Source organism: Canis lupus, chromosome 4 (genome assembly GCF_011100685.1).
Source record: "Canis lupus familiaris isolate Mischka breed German Shepherd chromosome 4, alternate assembly UU_Cfam_GSD_1.0, whole genome shotgun sequence".
Taxonomy (NCBI): Eukaryota; Metazoa; Chordata; class Mammalia; order Carnivora; family Canidae; genus Canis; species Canis lupus.
This window is the reverse complement of record NC_049225.1, coordinates 15,823,182-15,837,526: the sequence shown is the minus strand read 5'-3', so window position 1 is coordinate 15,837,526 and position 14,345 is coordinate 15,823,182. Positions and strand designations below refer to the sequence as shown.

At 35.3% G+C, this 14,345-nt stretch overlaps 1 protein-coding gene across 4 annotated transcripts in view; it reads left to right on the top strand.

Moving 5' to 3' along the window:
• The window catches only part of JMJD1C (jumonji domain containing 1C), a 322,913-nt gene that overhangs the window by 219,319 nt on the left and 89,249 nt on the right, over window positions 1-14,345 (top strand). The window contains exon 1 of one of the 4 annotated variants that reach the window (XM_038534061.1): window positions 10,377-10,951. The exons of the other annotated variants lie outside the window; for them this stretch is intronic. The gene's annotated coding sequence lies outside the window, so the exon portion shown is untranslated. Of the gene's footprint in view, window positions 1-10,376; window positions 10,952-14,345 lie in introns of those variants that run through there. 4 annotated transcript variants of the gene reach the window in all.

Here is a 14,345-nt window from a genome sequence, read left to right as displayed (position 1 = left end):
TATTTGCTGTCTATACTAACCACATCTTAAGTGTTTCATCTTTCCCGTTTTTTGTTGTTAGCTAGAACAGAATTGGATATTATCCAAAAAATACAACATCTATTTACAGCTATTTATTATGTCATATACGTCCTACCTATAAATAGAATTCTTACACAACAATAATTTTAGCCTCTAACACACTTTTGGCAAATTTTGAAAACTCTTATGTTCTTAAATATGGTTTAGAATTTCAAAACAAATGTTTTTTCAACTTAAAGACCTGACAGATTTGAAAGTGTAAAAAAAAAAAAAAAATGAAAGTGTACTTACAATGTCTTATACCATGGTATCCTATATAAATAAACACCTTCTGCATAAATGCTTTCTTTCTAAGATACTACTGCTTTATAAGGTAGCTCATTCCATTGCTGAGCAGCTAAAATTGTTATAAGGCTTTTCCTAACATTGGACCAAAATCTGATTATATGTAACTTATATTAGTGGACCTAGTTTATTTTCTAGCCACTATTTCTTAGATCCATTGGATCAGAGACTCCTTTGAAAATCTGATAGAAACTATCAATAACCTTTTTCCCAAGGGGGGGCGGAACTTATATTAATTAATTTTTATAAATAATTTCAAGGACTTTCTGGACTCCTTTAAGGCTTTCTCTTTCTTCTTTCCCTTTCTTCCTTTCTTTTCTTCTGTTCTAGAACAAGGTATGTTAAATTTTTCCGTATTTTGTTTTTAAGATTTTATTTATTCACGAGAGACACACAGAGAGAGAGAGAGACAGGCAGAGACATAGGGGGAGAAGCTGACTTCAGGGAACTGGATGGGACTGGATGGTCTCCAGGATAACGCCCCAGGCTGAAGGCGGTGCTAAACCGCTAAGCCACGGGGGCTGCCCAATTTTTCCATATATTAAACACCTTAGGCTAAACATTCCCAATTCCTTTAACCAGTATTAATATGACGTGATTATAGACAGAACTTCTATCCAGATCACCTGTTTTTGTTTATATTCTAATATGAATATCTTTCTAAATGGGATGCCTTTAATTTTCCTGTAAAGTAATATTAATATGTTGGGACCGTTTCTTAACATATTTGGAACACTGTATAGTAGCATTTTTAGCATTCACACCACAGTAACATTCTTGCCTCATAATGAGTTTCTATTTAGCCTCATCTTTGCATCATCCAAAATCTCTGGGACAATGCTTAACACATTGTAGATGTTCCTGTGAATATTTGTAGACTGAATAAAACTTCCTAATCCTTTTTTGCATCAAAAGCTGCCAAGCAAGTTTTACCACATATTATACTAATGTGTGCTTGTGAGAGATGAGGTGGGAGTGTGTGTTGCACCATACTGAAGGAGTAGCTTTTTGGAACCTAAAACTAGAGATTTAACATTTACTAAATTTCATTGTGTAAGACCAGTTCTTTTGTTATCTAGATAGATGCCAGGGAAAATAAAATATTGATAATCTTGCTTTCCTGTGTATGATACCATGCATAGTGGATAGGTAGCAAGCACATTGTAGGTGTTTCACAAATGTTGGCTAACTAATGAATAATGAATGGCCATAAACTTGTAGTTATCAAAGCATGTACTTAGAGAATTTGATTCACGAGTAGTGTTTTATGCTTCATATATCAAAATGAGTAATATTTTGAATATATTTTTTGAAAGATGAGCACTTTAATTATAATTTCATGTGTACTTTATAAATGTTAGGGTAGGACACCTACCCTTAGTCTCCACCGCCACCCCACACCCTAGGATAGCTACAATTGATTATAGTGATAGAAACATTTATGGGATAGTTTTGGGCCTTCAACTCTTTGGGCCACAGACTTGAGCCAAGTCATTCTGAGTTCATAGTTCATGTGACCTGGGATTTTTTTTTTTTTTTTTTTTTTTTGGCCTCACAGGCAATTTTAATCAGCTTTGAAATCTTTGTTGAATGATTAACTACACTTCTGGCTCTTCATATCTTCTCTAGAGGAACTTCCTCTTTGTTCCTCCTACTAGGAGTAGAAAGTAGGGAACGGCAATGATTGGAAACCTCTTCTTTTTTATAGCATCAAGAGGAAACTACCTTTGTGGTTATATTGTTTACTTTTTTGGGGTGTGTTTTCTCTTTCCGTGTAATCTAGGGAAGCAGCATTGCTGCTTTCTAAGCCCTGGTGCTTTAACTGCTTGATATTTTTAGGAAGGGAGGGCATCTTTAAATAGTTATCTCTCTACATAATTTGAAAGAGTTTAGCCTTGCTAGCCCTAGGTTATTTGAATTTGAAAACCTAGTGAGTGAAATTGATCCCTACATGGCTCAAATATCCCCACATTGAGAACGAATAGCTTTCCAATGTAAGCTATTTAAAGATCCTGTGCTTCCTGAGAAAGTAGGAGGTTAAGTTAGCAAAGTGACAAGGAGACTGATCTGATCTATGAAGAGAATGTCTAAGACCTGGACTGGGGCATTCTGTCCTGAGATCTAGTCATTGTAGGCCAAATGTTCTCAACCATGATTCATGGTTCCCAAAGCTGACGAACCTCAGATAGCATTTTATTTTTATTTTATTTTATTTTTTAAGATTTTATTTATTTATTCATGAGAGACACAGAATGAGAGAGAGAGGCAGAGACACAGGCAGAGGGAGAAGTAGGCTCCACGCAGGGAGCCCAATGTGGGACTCGATCCCGGGTCTCCAGGATCACACCCTGGGCTGAAGGCAGGTGCCAAACTGCTGAGCCACCCAGAGATCCCAAGATAGCATTTTAAAATTAAGGATTCCTTCATTTGTCCTGTGTTCTTTTATGTGATGTTCAGTCAGGTATAGTCACAAGAGGAGACCATAGGAGAGGCACAGGAAAACAAAGTTTTTTATATTCATAGGTCCTATGATAATGTCATTGTGTGTCAGAAGGGAATAGGTTCAACCAGTAGATTGGGAGCCAAGAGAGAGTACAACGATCTGTGGATTAATGTCGTTACTAGGTCATAGAGGAAGATGGGAAGAATTTGTAAGCCAGGGGCCAGCCTTATCAACCTGGTGTACCTGGTCACCTGGGCAGGGTAATTAGAACTTGTTTGTGGGAATGTTGAGGCAGTATAGAAAAGATTTAAATATTGTTTGAAAAATACTTATAAGTACAGTACCCCATCTTCAGAGTTTTTGATTTAGTAGTCCTTCAAGGTTAAAGCTTAGTAATATGTATTCTTAGATTCTCCAGATGATCTTGGAAACCTCTGAAATTGTTTTATTTTGTTTTAAAGATTTTATTTATTTATCATGAGAGACACAGAGAGAGGCAGAGATACAGGCAGAGGGAGAAGCAGGCTCCATGCAGGGAGCCCGACGTGGGACTCGATCCTGGGTCTCCGGGATCATGCCCTGGACTGAAGGCGGCGCTAAACCGCTGAACCCCTCGGGCTGCCCTGACACCTCTGAAATTGTGATGCAAAACTATGTATTTTCGTGTTTCTGGGAGAGCTATAACTTTTATCAGACTCTGAGAGTTCCTCAACTCCAAAAAGATTAAGAAGACTTGCTTTCGGGTGCCTGGGTGGCTTGGTTGGTTGTGTATCTTACCCTTGGTTTCAGCTCAGGTCATGATCTCAGGGTCCTGAGATTGAGCCCCCAGCTTTATGCTGAGAGTGGGTCCTGCTTTAGATACTCTCTTTCCCGGGATGCCTGGGTGGCTCAGTGGTTGAGCATCTGCCTTTGGCTCAGGGCATGATTGGAGTCCCGGGATGGAGTCCCACATTGGGCTCCCTGCATGGAACCTGCTTCTCTCTTTGCCTGTGTCTCTACCTCTCTCTCTCTCTCTCAAATAAATAAATAAATAAATAAATAAATAAATAAAATCTTAAAAAAAAAATTCTCTTTCCCTTTGCCTCTTCCTTTTTCTCTCTAATTAAAAAAAAGTCACTGTTGAGTCACTTGTTCTCAAATTTTATAGTGCTTCAGAATTACTAAAATATTTGTTACAACACAATTTGTTACCTGTTTCAGGTAGTGGGGGGTGGAGCCTGATAATGCATGTTTTTAACTAGTTGCTTATTATTGCCGATGCTGTCAGACAAGGGGCTACCCTTTGAGAACCACTGTTCTAGTTGGCTGAACTACTCTGTGCCTTCAGCATCAAGGTCTGGAAGCAAAGTGCACCTTTCAGATTTCCTCACCAGTTAATATAGTAATAAACATAATGAGGCATAACAAAGCTCAATCTAGTTCACCACTGTAAGAGAATAGTAAAGAAGACTCCTTCCTGGTCAAGGAAATGGCAATGGAAAGTACACAGGCATTTTTAGTTGATCCATTCATTGATGAACTGGTTTCATAAACAGTTGCTTTTCTAGTAGCAACTGTTTTTTCCTATGAGAGTAGAAAACTGCATAGTTCCATGACCACTTAAAATAGTTTTTTTCTGTAACTAAATGATGTAACTTTTAAAGTATGCTCAAGGTGCCTCGGGTGGCTCAGTCAGTAAAGGTTCTGATTATGGCTTAGGTTTTGATGTCAGTGTCCTGGGGTCAAGCCCAGAATTGAGCTCTCCACTCAGCAGGAAGTCTGTTTGTCTCTCTACTCCAATCCCCCTGCTCCCCTGCATGGAACCTACTTCTCTCTCTACCTGTGTCTCTGCCTCTTTCACTCTCTCTCAAATAAATAAAAAAATAAAAGATTTAAAAAATAAAAACTTGACGGGATGAGCACTGGGTGTTATTCTGTATGTTGGCGAATTGAACACCAATAAAAAATAAATTTATAAAAATAAAAAATAAAGTATGCTTATGTTCTCCAAGGCCAAGGAGAATAAAGCTTGAAGTTAAAACATTAAAATATAAATTGACCTAAATGTGATGGAAAGCAGGAAATATATAATCCTAAGGATTCCTGAAATTAGGAAAACTTATTGTTCTTTAAAAATCTCCTGTAACAGGTGGTCAAGTTGTCAGTGCAGGGAAGCTTTCAAATCCCCAAGGAAAAAGCAACTGTTTGAAAAGCTATAAAGCACTACTAAATCCACAGGAGTCCCAAAGAAGTTTATTTTCACAGACTGCTTCTAGTCTGTCTCAAACTTTGAGGGAAACTAAGATCCTGGAAGGAATCTTGATTATCCATGAAGAGTCTAATTTTGAAACTTTCTTCTCTATACACAGATAAACTTAAGCAAGGCTTCTGGGCATTATTAATGGGCCTCAATATTTTCCTTTCCCAGTTAGATTTGGGATTTTTGTTGCCTTATCCTTTAGAGGGAAAGTCCCTCTAAAGGGGAAACAGGAACTGACCTGAATTAAGCAAATTTAGAGCTTTAGAGGGGAGGAAAGTATTTAAAGGAAGTGTATAGAAATTTTATTAGTGGTTATTGACCTGAAATTACATCTTCTCTGTACTCATTTGCAATATAACTTTAGTTCCAATTTTAGAGTGTGCTGCTAAAGTGAGCACGTACTATAACTTTTGATTATACTACATGTTATAAAAGAAGAAAAGTTCATTTAAAATGAATCATTAATTTGTTGGTAATTGAAAGAAAACACTTCAGTATGAAAGTCTTTATGTAAAGTTTTTTCTTCCATTTTAGTTTTTTAAATTTGCATAGCAGTATTTTGATATAACTGTCAAAATGTTGGCATAAATGATCAATAATTAAAGAAATACGGTTGAAACTTGGATAATTTTGGTATTAACTATATTTTGAATCTAAGTGGTACTTAGCATACATGATCATCATTACCTAAAAAGCATTAATTTTTTAAAGAAGTAAAATAATTACCATATCATGCTTAATGGAATTTGTGAATCCCCCATTCGTTGAAAAATTCAGCTTCTTGATTGTTGCTGACATCAGAGTTTTTGACAAACAAGAAGGTAATGGTGAAATAATTGTAGAGCCTTGTTGACTTGTGCTGTACAAGAAATAGATGTTTGCCAGACGGAAATGAATAAAACCAGTAAAGAAATAGATATTCTATTCAAGTTTTCAAAAGTACAAATAGTGAAATGATTAAGAAAAATTGGAAAATACATTTTTAGTTAGTTTTAGAACAAAAAAGACCAGGAAATCTGTTATATGCAAACATTAGGGCGTATACCCTACTTTCTGAGATGGTATGCTTGACAGGACGCAAAACTATAAGACATATTTTAGCTTAACTTTGTTATCTTAATGACACACACCTGCAAAGTTTGAGAGACTGAAGAGTAAATCGAACCTCATAATACTGGGAGGAAAGAAGTGCGTCTGATCAGGGAGATTCTGAAAAAGAAAACATCGCAATGACAAACTTAGAACTACTCTAGAGTATAGAGTATATGCCTTATTAGTATTCAGATGGCCTAGAAGGAAAAAACAAAACAAAGGAAACTGAATTCAGCCATATGGTTATTGAAAAAATAATAGAGTGTATTTGCATAGTGTGTTTTTATGTTGTTTTAGTTTCCTCAACAGTGATTTTTCTTAGCTCAACTATATGTCATCAATATCTGCAAGGCTTAAAGAATGGATGCATTCTGTTGCACTCCTCTTATGACTGGGTGTGATATCAAAGATACAGTGAAGAAAGGAGGGGAAGGAACATTAATTCTCCAATTATTAATTGAGGTTTTTTAAAAGATTTTATTTATTCATGAGAGACAGAGAGAGGCAGAGACCCAGGCAGAGGGAGAAGCAGGCTTCCTGCAGGGACCGTAGTGCGGGACTTGATCCCAGGACCCCAGGATCATGGCCTGAGCCAAAGGCAGAGGTTCAACCACTGAGCCACCCAGGTGCCCCTATTAATTGAGTTCTTAAGGTGTGATTTTGGGACACTTGGGTGTCTCAGTGGTTGGACACCTGCCTTCAGCTCAGGTCGTGATCCCAGAATCCGGGATTGAGTCCTGCATCAGGCTACCTGCAAGGAGCCTGCTTTTCCCTCTGCCTGTGTCTCTGCCTCTCTCTCTCTCTCAGTCTGTGTCTCTCATGAATAAATAAACAAATCTTAATAAATCTTTTTTAAAAAGTGTAATTTTTTATTTCTATGATAATTGATTTATCTCTTTCCTGCTAAATAAAAGTGTAGAATGTGTGCTAGGGTAGGAATTTGGTTGTCTTTTCCTCACCATTGAATACCTAGGCCAAAGGTAGTGCTTGTTACGTTAAAAGATCCCATACCTGTTGATTGAATGAATGTGCTGAATGCTTGAAGGAGGGAAGATCTGCAAGACTAGGCCAATATTATCTGAAAATCCTTTTAGACTTCCTAGTCTGTTGAAAGTAGGGAACCATTTTACACCATCTTTGCAGTCCCTGGAGGTTCTGCATGGATTCATTTTTGTGAAGTTAATCCTTTGGACACTACCACGATACAATGGTTAAACGTTTGTGTATTACAGAACAGTAGGGCACATTGAAAAGTATTTTCCTGACTCTAGTTAGCCTTCACATAAGGCCGTATCACACTAAAATCCTCTGAACTACTCTTGTTCATCTTCTTTTCTTACCTTTATGTCTACAAAAATATTTACAGTGCTAGGCCATTGAACCAAGAGGCTTTTGGGTTTTATTTTAAAGATATACTTGGAGAAATCCACTTGTTTCTTTAGGCTTTTATATCTTTAAAGGTGAGGAATTTATTTCTTCCATGGCCTAAGATAAATGGAACCAAAATGCTCATTTATTTTAACTCTTAATTACACATGTAAGAGTCTTACATTATTGGAAGAAACAGATTTTCTTTAGCTAGCCATACCGTACCGTGTTGCTTTCCTTTTAGCCTCTGTTTACTTTCTCACCTCTGTTGATTTATTCAGCTTGTAACCTAGAAACCAGCTAAAAAGGAAGGAAGTCAGAGATGTGTATTTCTGGGCAGTAACTGGAGTAGTTTCCTCTTCCTCTAGCCTGGTTTAGCTGCCAAAAAAGACTTTTTACCCCCTACCCTCACCCAACTCCCCTCCTTCCCCAAAAAAGAAAAAGAAAAAAGGAAAAGAAAAATTAACAGTAACTATTCAACTTACTTCCTTAATCCATTAAGTTATAAGCCATAAGAACAACCAATCTAAAGGACTAAAATTCTGCTCTCCTCAAAATGGTGCTTTTTGCTGTCTGAAATGTGGTATCTACCATCCCTAAGAGGTTATAAAAACAAGAGAGAATTAAGGAGACTTGATGTAAAAGCTGAGCAACTTTTTATGCTTGTTAGGAAGTGGGTTCTCTATATTGTTATTTCACTGTTTTTATCTGTATTAGAAATTTACCAGAGTACCAGACCAGATTCATATTCTTACATTTTTAAAAATATTTTTAAAATATTTGTCAAACCCAATTATGAAATAAATATTAAAAAGATATTTATGGCTTTCAATTAGTTGCATCTTTGTGCTCACCTGTTTGCATTAAGAATTGACTATATAGTATTTTTTTTAAAATAATGGAGAAGAATTTTAATTCAACTGTGATATAGTATGAAATAAAAATGATTTTTCTTTATTGATATCACTTATTTTGATTTTTACAAAATTATTGTATTCTATGCCACTAGGAATATATAAATTTAATGGCATTTGGATTGTTAGCTTAGGGTAGTTCTATTTGCTGTTTGTTTCTGTGGTGTACTAATAGTACTTGAGGAACAAAGCTTTTTTTTAAGTCTATATCATATAGTCAAACTTGAATTTATGTGAGCTTGTAAGATGAATCCTGTGAAATATTAAGCTCATTCTCTAATGTACAATAAATTGTAGAAATGTAGTGGAAAATGTACTGAAAATGTGATGTTTATAATCTAGTAGCCTGCATCAAACATTTGATGTTTCTTTGTTGTTTGGGGCTCAGAATAAATCTGCCGTATTGATCCAGTTGTTTTTTTCTTTTTCATATATTACATGACATTTGGAATTCTCTTATTTCCATATAAGTTTTATATTCATGTCTAATTATGAATTCATTATTGAAATGGTATCATGTAATATTCACTTGATTTATTATTTTATTTATTTATTTTTAAAGATTTTATTTATTCATGACAGAGAGAGAGAGAGAGAGAGAGGCAGAGACACAGGGAGAGGGAGAAGCCAGGCTCCATGCAGGGAGCCTGATGTGGGACTTGATTCCTGGGTCTCCAGGATCACACCCCGGGCTGATGGCAGCGCTAAACTGCTGGGCCACCGGGGCTGCCCTGATTTATTATTTTAAAAATATTTTGTTCTAAAGCTGTATTTTAGTACCATCAGTGTTCTAAAGCTAATCTTACTATAACATTCTTAGAATAATCATTATCTGTCTCTAACATCCTTAAAACAAAAAGATTGAGATTTTTTTGTAGATACAGTGTGTCATATACTAAGTTGAAAATATCTTTTCAGTGGTTAATCTGATGTCTTCTGTGAAATGAAACTGATACATCTGGAATAGGTATAGAGAAGGCATTGGCTGGTGACTGGCGGTTTTTCTCTTAATATGATTTGATGAATTGGTTGTGTGTGGTATTAAAATAACATGAATTTTTAGGTTTATTAAAATTGAGATGTCTACACTGTATCGTATTTATGACCATTCACATCATTTAAAAAATAGGGCAAATGTTTTCTACAATTACAGATATCTAATAGTCATTTTTTTCATATTCAGTGTGTATATACACATGCAGCACACATCTAATTCTAGACTATCTCATTTCAGGTGCTCAATAGCCATGTGTAGCTAGTGGCCACTATATTGGACAGCGTAACTCTTGAGGTTAGAAAGAAGTGAAGAGTGTATGTTAGTAAACACATTAGAAAAATAAATTTTATGCTTTTAAATGATAGATTTTTATAACTGTGAGTTGTCTAGATTAAATTGTTTTTTGTTTTTTTTTTTAAGAATAAAGTTGTTTCAGGGGTATTTTTTTAAGTCTGCCAAAATAAATATGACCAGTTTTTCTTTTGAGTTATGTGGTTATGTCATTTGATTTCATTTAGAATGTTACTCCAAAAATGCTTTTAACTGTTTTTTTTCCTGGTTTTCTTTTAATATCAGTATATTTTTAAGCTAATGATTAAGCTAAAAACAAGGACTTTAAAACACATAGTATTTTCAATAGTTTAAACTTTTTTTTTTTTTTTGCCAACTTGAGAGATACATATTATTTGTTTTCTGCGCTTTCTCACCTTCGTTAATCTGGAAAGCAAAAACTTTGTATTTGCATTTGCTTTATTGAAAGAGACAGTAAACTTGAGGTCTCAGTCTCACCACTAGTCTGTCTTTGTCTGTTGTTAAAATTATGAGCCAGTCTCTATGGCCGCAGCCAAATGAGTAATCACCAGTAATGTGACTCGTGCTGGAAGTGACTCCATCAGCACCTGTGACGGGGGATTAGTTACAGTTTACAGAGCACCGCCTCTTCCCTTCTCTCAGAGTGCCCTAAGCCAAGTAGTCTTTCTCATTTGGGTGTCTGCACTGTTGGAAGCTACTGCAGTGTGTTTCCACGCAGAGTACAGTGGGAAAGGCTTTCTCTAGCTGATGGATGGCTGTTCTCTCTATTTGGAGTATCTCACTGGTTATGTAAGCGACCTCGGGAGAAATTATCCTGACCCAGATCGGAGGATGCAGTAGTGCTTCAGCTGCAGGATTTCTTAGTCGTTAACACCACAGTGCTGATGACAAAGAGCGAGTTGTAATCCTCATCACTGCCAGGGCTGAGCCAGAGCAGACAGAAAATCGTCATTTGCTCGTCGGAGACTTGTTAGGTTACAGCTCTGCTTCGTTTTGTGGTCTTGGCTTTTCTTCCTATACAATGACGACGCTGCAAGTGAGCTCAGAAATGCTTGGTTTGAGAGCCATTTGCCTGTGATTTTTGAAGAGTAGAGAAGTATTTAGGTTAGATTTTTAATACTGCTCAAGAGTGAAATGGAAATGTCAGCTACTTCTTGACCTTTAAAGCTGTGTCGTGGATTTCTGAGATTTGAAGATACTTTAAAATTCTAAAGAACAAAGTACGGTTTGTATTTTTCTGCTTCCTTTTTCTTTTGTTTTAATTTACATTTGGTTTTACTTCTCAGCCTTAGGAATTAAGGTCATTGCCTTTTACTGATCTAGCCTTAGTTTTCTTAGTTTTACGAAATTTTAACTATTTTCATTTGTTCAGAAAAGATTATTGTGTGTGTAGTAATTTCATAACACTGTAAAAAGATTAAAAACTAGAGTTTAATTGTTTAAAGTATTACAGCAGAAACGTTTCAGGTTAGGGTTTTCAGAATACAGTGTTTTAAGGGAAGTGAGGTTTGTTTTGTGAAGGTTTTGTGTGGTGTATTCCAGTCCCCACCCCCAACTTGTTTTCTAACAGTATCGTGTTTTTCAATAGACCTGCTTGGGTGGGAATGTGGACTTTGTTCTTTCAAGTCACTCCAGTCTTTTTTTTTTTTTTTTTTTCTGTAGACTAAACCTTGACTTCTAAAATGTTGCTTAGTTTTCTGCTTCAGCGTTTTCCTTTAGTGAATTTTGTATCAGATTTTTGTAGTTAATGAGCATGATTTTTTTTTTTAACTTGGAAAAGGAATTGTAAAATGTTAACTGGAGATTTGTTAGAAACTCAGACTGCAGACATAAACTCTGTGAATTTTCAGTTAAATGTTAAATGTGAGCTTTAACATGGTTTGTTTGAGCAGCTGAGTTATGTTTGAGAGCTGTAGCTGATTTATTTTAAAAATGTTTTTTTGAGGAGGGCTCATCTGTTCTCCTCTTCCTCATGTGAATGGAATGTGGTGCAGCATGGAGCCCCAAACAGGATACAGTTGTTCTAAGCATTCTTCCTATAGCGTGGTGTAGGCCCCACTAAAAATGCAGGCTCTGAACTATTTATTTTGGCTTTAAATTATTTTTAAAGTATGATTAACACAGACAAAGGACCTTAAAAGAACTCTTAATCCATTAATAAAATTGAAAAAGTTTTTTTCAATTGTGAATATTCGATTTTAAATTAGTAATTTTTATTTGGATTTTCAGAGGCTTTTTTCAGCATTGGAATAATAGTCTTTTTGTGATTCGGGCCATATTCTACTGTGTCTTTCATCAGATGGTAGCTCATTGCTTCCCCTTAGGCTGTGGAAGTTCCTCATAGAAGGATATATCTTTAGTCTTGAATTACTTAGTTATGCATGAGTTCTAGTTTCTTTACATTCCAGTACACCTAGGCCCATGAAATATTTAGTACAGAATCATCATAAAAGCTGTAGGATCTGTTCACTTTTATTTAAATATTTATGTTTTTATTTGTAAGCTAATAGTAGATCTTTGAAATGTGTTTAACCTGGGTACAAATAATAATGGTTACTTCTTTGATTTGCCACTTTAAAAAAATCAGTGTTTTAACTACTTAAGTTTCATATGTTGTTTGTCTTTAATTTTCCCATAAAGTGGTAACAGTCACATTTTTCAGAGTTGTTTATTTAATACATATTGAAACATTTCTTAACAAGTACTGTAAAAGTATTTATCAGCATTTGCTGGGAACATATTTATAGCTTAAATATAATTGCACATTTTAAAATTTGCCAGTTGTGGCCCTATTTACTATTTTAAGAAGCATGATATACTCTTGACCTCCATTTGTACATGATTTTAAGTATTAATGTATCAGAAATAGACCTTTATAAACTAATCTTTTAACATTTCTGATAGCTGGATTTTTCCAGGTGGCTTTCAGTTAGTTATCTTAAAATGAGAAATTCTTTTTTTATTTTAGCCTAGAAACTAAACTAACTCAGTGATTTAAATTATGATTAGTTGGCCTGTTAAAATTTACCCTTGGAACTCTGACCTACCTTAAAAAAAGCAGAGTTCTGAGAGGTTTTCTTCACAAGAATGTTTTTCATATTATAAAATGACTAGGTCTCATAGGAAATGCAAACCACCTGTATTATTTGCGTAAGAAAGAGGCACTCAGACAGGAGTTTACTTCTTTTTCACATCCTACTTAATTGAATTGTACCTTTAGCCACTTAGATAATAGCTTTTGTAGACCTTTTTGTTAACCTTCACGAGTTGACCTGACATGGTACTGTTTGAAAAGAAATAGAGCATTTGAATAAAGTTCAAGGATTAAATCAAGTCTTCTTGAAAAGGTGCCAGTGTTTTCTAGTTTACTAAAAACTAAACAAATATATAATATGAAAAATGTTGCATAGGTCAGTCACATATTGGTAGACATTTTAAAGTCTAAATTAGATAAATGCTCTTGGATTTCTTACAAAACTTTAGTAATTTGTTAGGTAAAATAATAGGATTTTATGAAATAATTTTAGGAATTTAGTCTTGGCAAATGGAAAATGCTAGTTGGCAATAGTTGCAGGAGATAGCTAGGTAATAGGGGAATGTCTGTTTTGAAAATGTAATTTCTCACCCAAATAGGAATACTCCCGATACATATGTAGTACTTAAAAGGTTAGCTTTGGGACTGGGGAGGGAGGAACTTAACTGTGGTTAGATTTTCTAATCATAGATACTGAAAATAAGTGGGGATGTAAGATAATTTTTTCATGCTATATTTAGGAAAGAAGATATTAAGTTCATGGTGTAGTATAGAAATAAGGCATATTTTAAATGCTTTTTTCTCATGAATTTTAGCTTTTTCAAAAACATTGTTACAGACTCTTCAATGAATCGAAAGCTTTAAAAAGAAATTTCTTAAATACAGAAATTAACTCCTTAAGAGCCACTCTGAACTACATATCTTGAAAAGTTTTTCCCCAGAGTGTGAATTAGTTGTGATTAACAAGATGTTAGATTTCTTTAAGACATAATAAGAGAAGGGGTAAACACAATGGCTTTCAATCTCCTGGGGATTTATACTGTCTGTGCCAAAAGCTTTGGTTTGTATCTAAATGGTCACACAAGTTGGCTTGTAGCAAGAAAAATTTCTCCATGTTAATATAGGTAATTTATTAAACTAAGTTGGTTGTTAATTCCATTTTCCACACTTAGATTATTTTATACTAAAGCTATTCTATGTAAAGTTTAGTAAAGTATCAGGGATGTGACTCTTGGTTTTTATTCTAGCTGCTTCTGCTTCGAAAGTATGACAGTAATTAAAAACTGCATACATAGTACCTTTGTTTCCTTTCTTCCTCTTCCTCTTCTGCCTCCTTTACTCCCACCCCACCCCAAGATATGAGTATACTCCTTTATGTAAAAGATGAGTGAGTCTTCTTTAAAATAATCAAAATGACCATGGATCCCCCACCTCCCAGCCCTCATTTTTGGTTTGTCTGTTTGTTTGATTTTTAGAGTAGTAGTAGAGATCTGGACTGAGAGGTAGGTTTTCTGTAATACTTCTTACCTCCTTCTTTTCCTTTTCCCTTCCCCCATGCTGCTCGTACTGAAGCAGCTGGA